Source organism: Lynx rufus, unplaced genomic scaffold (genome assembly GCF_022079265.1).
Source record: "Lynx rufus isolate CCGP_SWC_20201006 ecotype Redwood Valley unplaced genomic scaffold, mLynRuf1.p SCAF_13, whole genome shotgun sequence".
Taxonomy (NCBI): domain Eukaryota; kingdom Metazoa; phylum Chordata; class Mammalia; order Carnivora; family Felidae; genus Lynx; species Lynx rufus.
The window spans coordinates 3,671,192-3,681,034 of NW_025814827.1; positions in this window are offsets into that span (position 1 = coordinate 3,671,192).

Genomic DNA, 9,843 nt, shown 5'->3' on the forward strand with positions numbered 1-9,843 from the left:
TCTTGCTATAAAAAAATTGTCTTAAAGAAAGATCTGACATGGGGCGTCTGGGTGGCTCAGTCGGTTGAGCGTCCGACTTCGGCTCGGGTCATGATCTCGCGGTCTGTGGGTTCGAGCCCCGCATCGGGCTCTGTGCTGACAGCTCGGAGCCTGGAGCCTGTTTCAGATTCTGTGTCTCCCTCTTTCTCTGACTCTCCCCTGTTCATGCTCTCTCTCTCTCTGTCTCAAAAATAAATGTTAAAAAAAAAAAAAAAGATCTGACAATATTGGGCTGGTATCCCACATGGTAACAGCAGAAACGGAGCAGCCAGGACCCCCTCCAGGTGGGACGGGCGCTCACCAGTCCCCACAGAACCCCACCTCCGGGCTACCTCCCCTGGAGGCCCTCAGTCATTTGCCTTGGTCCCTTTAGGTATGCAAGTCTGATAACCCTGCTGCTCCCACCTGCCCTCAGTCCCTTTTTTTTTTTTTTTTTTAGTGTTTATTTATTTACTTAGAGCGAGAGAGAGCACGCACAGGGAAAGGCAGAGAGAGAAGGTGAAACAAAATCCCACACAGGCCCGTACTGTCCAACAAGGGGCTCGATCTCCCGAACACTGAGATCATGACCTGAGCCAAAATCAAGAGTAGGGCGCTCAACCAACTGAGCCACCCGGGCGCCCCGATTTCATACTTCTTGATAAAGGAATCTTCAAATCGAATAGGTCTTGTAGCTGTTCCATCAATCCACTTGGAGCACCAGTTACAAAGCTGCCCTACTCTGACTTGCAGCTTCCTGCCACCTCTATGCCTCGCCGGTGGGCACCAGTGAGGGCTGGGCTGGGCTGGGCTTGTCCTGCTTACCTGGTCTCCTCAGACCACTTCTCACTAAGACCGCACCTGGGTGTGGCTGTGGCAGGGCCTGGGGTCTGAGCTCTCTCCGAGAGGCCCAGCAGAGGACACCCACTCCAGGTCGTCCCTCTGTGCTCCCCCACCCCCACCCCTTCCCGGTTATCAGGGAGCTACGGGTTTGTAATGAGAGCTTCCTTCCTTATGGAAAAAGCAGCTTATTGTTCTTAAAACTCACTTTGCTCTCTTCCCCCACCCCTTTCTGCTCCTGTTCCTCCTCGGTTCATCAGGTACAAAGCAAGCATTGTCCAGTCATCCTGCATGAGGAAGCTGACACTTCTCCACTTTTTAAAGACGTGAGCTTGAGGCCACGGACACGGCAATAGAGAACATCTGTATTGAATGAACCGTCCTCTCATCGGAGTGCCCCAGTGACCAGCGGCATGCCTAGGATAATTGGACGAGATAAGGACTCAGCGGCTGGACAGGCTTAGTCTACACTCGGAGTTAAGGCTCAGGAAAAGGCCAAGGATAGGACGCAGTCTAGTGTAAAGGTAGGGTTTAGTCTATGATCAGAGGCCAGGGTCAGGGTGTGACCAGGGTCAGGACTCAGCTTGTGATCAGGGTCCAGGGTCAGAATGTTACCAGGGTCCCAGGTCAGTGTGTGACTAGGGCCAGGGCTCAGTGTGTGACCAGAGTTGGGACTCAGTACATGACCAGGTCAGGACTCAGTCTGTTCTCTCTGACTCAGCTCCCCAATCTCTAGTATAAGCCACTCTTTACATGCAAAATGCAAAATAGCTTGTCACCGTCCTGCTTTAAAAGCTCTTTTGAGGGGCACCTGAGTGGCTCAGTCTGTTAAGCATCCGACTCTTGATTTCGGCTCAGGTCATGATCTCACGGTTTGTGAGATCAAGTTCAACGTCAGGCTATGCACTGACAGTAAGGAGTCTGCTTGGGATTCTGCCTCTCTCCCCACCCCTACCACGCTCTCATGTGCGTGCACACACGTGTGCTCTCTCTCTCTCTCTCTCTCGCTCTCTCTCTAAATAAATAAATAAACTTTAAAAAAATTGTAAAGGGGTGCCTGGGTGGCTCAGTCGGTTAAGTGTCCAACTTCAGGTCATGATCTCACGGTTCGTGGCTTTGAGCCTCGCGTCGGGCTCACTTCTGTCAGCGTAGAGCCCACTTCGGATCCTCTGTCTCCCTCTCTCTCTGCCCCTCCCTCTCCCTCTCTTTCTCTCTCAAAAATAAACATTTTTTTAAAATTAAAATAAAGCAAAAGCTCTCATGAAAAGAAGGAGGAAGAGAAAGAAAAGAAAGAGAAGAAGAAAACTTCAGTGGTTCCTTGGTGGCCTTTAGGACTACAACGAGCATTACCCGGACTCAGCCGGTCTCAGCTTCCATTCAAGGCAACGAGCTGCTTTCAAGGCAACGAAACAGGCTTCAAGTGCCTGTTTCCCTCATGCCTTTGTGCTTTTCGGGACCGTTTCCCTCATGGACTGACCCCGCTTCTCCTCGGTCCTGTATAGCAGTTAGAACTCGGGCTCTGCAGTCAAGCAAAGCTGGGTTCAGACCCTGCCTTTGGCGCTTGCTTGCTGTGGGACTTTGGGCAAATAGCTTAGCTGCATGGGATTACAGAGGACAGTTAAACAACACCCGCGCGTGGGCCGGGGTGAGGCTTTCAGAGTACGCCCACAGACAGGTTTTAAGGCATATTACTCATTGTAATCATCCATTATTCCCCGCCGGCTGACATGTTTGATCAACACTCAGCATCCCATTCCTGCCCCCTCCTAGTGGCCTTGCTGGCCGTCTGTGACTGGAAAGCTAAAAACGACACTTCCCAGGCCCCCTTGCAGCTGAGACTCTGTGTGTGAGCTAGGTTCCAGCAATTAGAGGCACTTTGGCAAGACTCGGAAGGCAGATTTGGAGGCTGTCGATGGCTGCTCTGGGCTGTTTTCGGCCAGCAGCCCAGTTGTGGAAACGCAGGAGCATTTCAGCATTGAATCTTCAAAGTCAAGGGTGCGGAAAGGCAGCAGCACGATCTCTGATCCCCGGGCCTGGTTATGGCAGCATCGAACCCACTGATTCCAATGATTCCTCCCCCCTTCCCCCGTATTCTTTTGTCACCATAACTGATGACCACAATTTAGAGGCTTAACACAACACAGATTTACTCTCTAATGGCTTTGGAGGTTGGAAGTCCAAAATCAATCTCACTGAGCTAAACTCAAGGTCAGCAGTCCTGTGTTCCTTCTGGAGGCCCTAGTGGAGAATCCATTTCCTTGCCTTTTCCAGTTTCTAGAGGCTATTGGCATTCCTTGGCTTATGGCCCCTTCTTCTGTCTTCAAGTCAGTTTCTGCTTTTGTCATCCCATCTCCTTTTTTGTTTTCTCCCTCTTCGGATTCTGCTTCCTGCCTCCTTCTTATAAGAACCTTGTGATTATATTGGGCTCTCCTGGATAATCCAGGGTGCTCTTTCCATCTCAAGATTCTTCACTTAATAACAACCGGCAAGTCTCCCTTGTCATATAAAATAACACTCACAGCTTCCGGGAACCTGGTGGGATATTCAGCCCACCGCAATGCCTTTCTGACCGTGTCCCAGCTGGTTAGTTCTGTGGTGTTCTGGGAGGCATTCTTGGAGACCCAGCCTCAAGCCTGCTCCTTCAGCCCTTCCAACAATTTCGTAAACACCCAGGACCCTGCATTCAACCCCTTTCTGCTTAAAATCCAGTGCCTCTGTTTCCTGCACCCAACCATGACTAAAATTCCAAGTAACCTCCAAGACTCAGTTCAAATGTCACCATCTTTGGGGAGCCTTCCCCAATTCTTCCAGGACTTCTTCCTCCTTCCTCTGGACCCCACACCTCTTCCTACTTCAAGTTTGTATAAATGTTATCTCCCCTAGTGAATCATGGCCACTCCATCCAACCATAGCCTGGGATCTCACATAAAGGAAGGCTGCGCAAAGAAACGAACCAGAGGCCACTGGCTGAGAGCCACTTCCGGAGCATCAGCCTTGGATGCGGGTAGAGGCAGGCATGCCCTGGGAAGGACAGGGATCAGCCAGGGTGGGGCCAGGCTGCCTGGACAGCCAGCAACGCAAGGGGGAAAGCCAGGGATGGGAACACGATCTCAACCCCACAAGCCCGTGAGGCTCAGAGGAAAAGCAAAAGGTATTTTCAGATATCGAAGAAGCAAATCGGTAGGCGGACACATGTGAAGCAGTACATTCTTCAGCTCTAGAGCTGCTGCCCAGTGTGGGCCTTTGTGGCCCTGAGTCCAGAAATGCAGAAATGATGACATGGGACAGGGGGATAAGGCCTTGATACCCAGAAGAGTGTGGAGGGTCAAATCGAGGAAAGATACCAGTGAGCAGAGGACCCGTCTCCCTTCACTGGGGTGCAGAAGAAGCAACAGGCCAAATGATGTCCCCAGTCCATGGCAGGCCCTGACTCTACCTTGCCTGGGACGGGACAAGCAGTCTGTCCCCAGAACCCAAAAGGGGACATCCGTGCCTGGGTGTAAATGGAGCAAGAAAATGGTCCTTAAAGTATCAAATCAAATTCTGTGTGCCAGCACAGATGAGGTAAGTATGACGATAGGGCAAGAGAGGAGGAACCGCCACCTGCCAGAAGGCCACCTCCACTGGCAGGCAAGAACTAAAGAGCCTGAACCGGAAAACCCAAAGTTTCTGCCCTGCGTGCGGCTGTTGTGTGCTGTGACATCGGGCAGTGCCTTCCCCCGCCCCCGCAGGGTCATGCATATCTATAGTGGGAGCCGTAGACTCTGTGCTGAAGGACTCTGTGAACAAGGAAAACCAGAAAGAGCTGTGCCAGGCAAGGGGTCAGGAAGGGCAGAGGGGTGGGAGATGCAGGCCCTGGGCCATGGCAGGAAAGAGGCTCCGGCCGGGCAGGGAGGCCTGGAAGGCCTGAGGTGTCGCTAATGAGGTCCCGACAGACGGAGCTGGGCGTGAGTGAGCTTAAGGAACCAGCCCTCCTCCATCCCGGCACTCAGCACACTTCAAATTAATAATTAAAATGCTTCCTGTCAGATTCCAGCCTGACACATAATTAGAGCAGCTCCAGGCTTTAGGCGATGGTGATGAAAACAGTTCTTGTTAGAAAGAGACTTTTCCGGGCATGAACAGGATAAGGATAGAACCCTTCTCTTCAAATTTCTCCATCAGGGCCTCCCCTCCATTCCAGACAGATATGGACAGAGGCTTTCCTTTTAGCTTGAGGACAGGTGGGGGCGTGGGGAGGGGCAATCCGTGTCTCCATCTGTACCGGAGGAGGTAGGACAAGGTGCCACCCTAGCTGACATGAGGGTGCGGCACAGGGATTTGTGCAAGAAGGTGAGCAGGTGGGGGCTCCTTGGGGTTTCGAAGGCCGGTCAGACAAATCTGGAGGCCAGCTGCCGAATCCCATCCCCAACGTGAACACCCAAAGTGTTGATATCATATCTTTTCCCCACAGGGCTGCTGGGAAGTCGCTGAGCTCAGCTACTTACTATTCAGGGGCCAAGGCGCCCCTGGCCCCACCCCACCAGCCCATGGCATCCATCATTTCCTTCTAGAGCACAGCCTTCCCCCACTCCTACCAACAAAGTGGGGCATAGAACCAAGAGTGCTAGCTTGTGGGCCAGCAAAGTGGGGCATAGAATCAAGAGTGCTAGCTTGTGGGCTTCTCAGACCCCCAGGAGCAGAGGTCAGAGGTGCTGTCCATGGTTCCAGAGAAACTCAGTTTTCAGGCTCCTCTCTTGTCAGTTCTCCCAAGAGCCTCTGCCAGTCTCCTCCCTCCCTTGAACCATGCCCCCAGATGCCAGATCCCAGTCCCTGTGCCCTGTGAAACTGTCACAGCTCCACACCTGCCACCAGGCCAGGCCCCCCAGAGAGGGAAGGGATCCCACTGCTTAGCTCATTGAAGGAGAACCCTTTACCTTGATGGGCCTGCCCTCGGGAGTTTGGGACTTGGAGCTCATGCCAAAGCTACCTATGAGCAAAAGAAAATCATTTTAAAGCAATGTTGTGCTACTTCATTGACGTTGCCTTCATAAATATTTCAAAGGTGTTTATTAGGAAAACTACAGGAGTGGAGAGGAGGCTGCTGAGGCCCGGCTGCTGAGAGATGCCCCGAAAGGTCTCAGCTACCACTGCCACCACCACCACCAGTGAAACATGTACTCCTTCTGAGGGGCTGGCCTGTGGGGGCTGCAAAGAGAAGGCCACTCTGTTGGGCAGCCGACCCCTTGCAGGGGGCAGCTGCTCAGAAGCCATGCTCCTATCCTCAGATTGAACCCCATAGGGCTATATAACAGAGTCCTACGGACACAGCACTGAGCTGGGGGCAGGGGCCTCCTGGGTTTTCCTCTGAGCTTTGCTGCTAGTTGCTGGGCAATTGCTCCCCTCCTCTGAGCTCAACAGTACAATGGAGAAAGGCTGAGGGTCCCTTCCTGGGCAGGCTGACATACCCAGATTGTGGATGCTGTCCTTTGCTCTCCTCCCCCAACACCCCCACCCCGCCCTCGCCAGCCAAGGCCGAGTCGGACCAGGAGCGGCGGGGCCAGAGCAGGTGCACAGGGCCAGACTACCCCCCTTCCCCGGAGCAAGTCTCGGCTTGCCTCACCCCCTCCAGGGGGCAGGGTCTGGGGAGGGGGTAAGAATGGTATCTACCTGCTGCCCCACCATCCCTCTCGTGGGGGTGGACAGGAATGGAGGCACCATGGCTGCCTCCGATGCAACTCTCTCCTCAGAAAGAGCTTCTTTCTCTTCCCCAGGCCAAAGCCAACAAGCCAATTAAACCCCGAGAAAGCAGGATCGATCGGCAGGCCAAAGGATTACATTGATCCACAATACTGGTACCCAGGGGGCCGTGGCTGCTTCTCCCTTGCACCTGGGGTTCCTTCAACTGCCATCTTCCGCTGAGCAATGAGCAATCCTCCCCGCCCCTGTCTCCATCCTCCCCCACCCCACCCCCACCCTGTCTGACTGTCTGTCCCGTCTCTTTTGGTCTCAAGTCATAACTGTCTCCTTTATCTGCACTGAGCCTGATGCCATCGGCGCCGACTTCTCCTTTCACACTGTGTAAGTGCAGGTGAGGTGGCCCCGTGAAGCCCCTGTCCTTTGGGTGATCTGTCCCCATCCCAGTCAACCAGGGAAGGAGGGTGTTCCTCTCCACCCCATTTTACAGATATAGTCTACAAGGACACAGAGCATTTAGTACCCAGCTCCCCAAGGGTTAGCGGGTAGTGTTTTCTACACAGAACATGGGAGTGGGCGAAGGGAGCTTAGGGAACCGTCTCTGGTAAATAAAAAAAAAAAAAAAAAAAAAAAAAGAAAGAAGAAAATGACTTGCAATTACCATATCAATTGTTTCTGGGTAAATAGGTACTTCTAAGAGATTTTTAAAATAGATTATTCCCTTAAATAGGTTAAGCACCCTTTGGCAGCCTCATTTACATTACTCATTTGCTGGGAAATTCTTTTTTCAGGGACAGTGCAGAAGTAAACTTCAGCCTCAGTCCTTTCCCTTTGGAGATCGGATTAAGGTGGTCTGGGCGCTTCCTGGCCTGCAAAGCACAGGGTCTGCTCTGTGCCCAGGGCTGGGTGGGGGAATCCAGACCTGCTCTGGGGAGGAGGTAAACTCCCAGAGAATGGTGAAGGAGCCAGTGAAACACTGAGGTGCCGTCAGAGATGGGGAGGTGGGGGAGATCTGCATAGGAGGGAGGGGAGAGAGGGCAGATCCCCTGGGAATGGGGGCAGGGAGTGGGGATCTTGAGCAAACGCTCGTAAATAGGATTGAATGTGGTGCATGCAACTTCTGGCACTCTATCAATCATCTCTGTCCCCTTCTCCCTCATCACCCATCACCCATTCTGTCTTCCACACAGAGCAGAACGCACTCACTCCTCTCTCAGCACTGCAGAGGCCATTCCACAAATGCCCTGGGTCTGGAATCCCTGGCTGCCAGCATTCTCTTGTGCTGACCCAGATCCTCCCAGCTGCAGCGGGCCGGCGGACACCCAGAAGGGCAGCATGGATAGAGACGCCAAGGAAATCAGCACCCCAGCCATGTCACCCAGGCCCTTAGCATGGTCACCCAAGGAGGCTGAGCCCCATCTTGCAACCGGGGCCCCTTCGGGTTCCTGGAAGGTTCTCTGAAGGTGCCATCAGTGAGCACATGGACTTCAAAGCAATTACGCAAGCTATAGGGAAAAAAAAATCGTGCATTCATTCATTAGCAGCAAATTACACTTGATTATCTTAGCGAATAAGGCAAAATGTCAGGTCAGCGACTGGCAGAGACGCATGTTGGTCCTTCCTCCAACACCCTAAGAATGGGGGTCACATTCTGCAGGAACCATTTTGGAGAGAACACCTAAAAATGAGAGCAGGAAGGGAGCAGAGTAGGGTGCAGACCAGGCCCCCCGGAGAGCCCAATGGCCCGGGGAATTAGGGGACCAGGTAGGCAAACTCGGGAAGGACTGGAGGCCAGACACCCCACAAGAGGGTGGTGGGGGGCAGTGGTAGAGGAAGGACGCTAGATCTGGCTGGTCTGCAGTATAGCGGAGGCTTGGGATATCCTGGTGCAGAAGCAAGTCTGAGACACGAAGGGAAGGAAGCTGGAAGAGTACGAGGCTGCTTCCTTGAGCCTGGCACAGGCGTGCAGGGAGCGGGACAGATGGTCCTTCCCTCTGTGGAGAACGCGGTGCTCAAGGGAGGGAGGGAGCCAGAACCAGCCACGTGGCTGTGCACATCTGGAGGCCTGGGGGCGACCAGAGATGGGGGGTGGGGGGGAGAAAGGGAGGCAGTGGGAGGAGGAGAGGGGAGGGGCCCTGTTTCCTACACTGAGCTGAAGGGTCTGAGCCATCATCCATGGCACCCCATCCTCCCTCATCCCCCCTCTTCCCCCAGAGCCTGGGTGCCTGGTCTGAGAGCAAGAACTCAGGATTCCTCCTCTCCCCTGGGTCCCACAACACAGGGCCCCCTTTCTTCATGCACATAGGATCACAGATTCCCTCAACCTTCTTTGCACCTGTATTTTCTGCACTTCCTGTAGTGAGAAAAAATGCCCCATGGTCTGATACAGTGATCACTGAGAACAGTTGGCTTGTGTCAGGTGCCTTGTCTCAAAGGTCTCTGCCCTGGATTGTCCCTCTGAGCCCTGTTTTGCATTAACTTGTACGCTAGGCTAGAGCCTCTGGGTCACACATATCAAATATTTAGCAATGATCTCAACCAGTGGCATCAGAACTTCTAGGAATGGAGCCAAGGCAGCAGTCTCTTAAGTGATTCTAATGGGCAGCCAGGGTTCAGAACTACTGGACTAATGCAATCTGGAGTTGTATCACCAGGAGCATAGTGCTCAGGATCAAGGAGGTGAGAGAACGATCTATTATGAGCTGAAACATTATCAGGCCAGGGCCTCACTCTGAAAGGACAATGATGAAACATGGCCAGGGGAGGGCAGTGGGGGTGGAGAAATCATACCCGCCAAGGAAAGTTGAGGAGAAGAGGATGTTTTGCTGCTCAGACACTGGGGAAAGGCTGGGAACAAAGGTCGGAGACCCTCTGTCTCTGAGGGCTGGGATGTATCTACCCCGTGAGATCCTGTGTTTTTTGTGTTCTGATGAGCACCATCTCATTAGTGGTGAAATAATAACTACCTGGAGGTAGGGGAGCCAAACGGCAGGTTATGAACATCCTCAGACACAAAGTGCAAAAGACTTAACTTGCCCTGAGGCATCTGCATCCGGTGACGTGTTGATAAATATCCCCCTATCCATTACCCAGGTGTTCTGGGTACAGGATATAGGAGGCAGCCTAGCCCGAGCACACACTCAGACCTCCACGCTGTTCCCACCCCATTCAGCGGAAGGCAGACACACTCACTTCCAGAACTGGAGTCCCAGGACCATGAAGACAGAGGCAGCGGGCTGCCACAAGGCAGATGCTGAAGGGGAAGGCGGTTGGTCCAAAGTGGGTTGGGGAGGAAGAGATGACCACAGA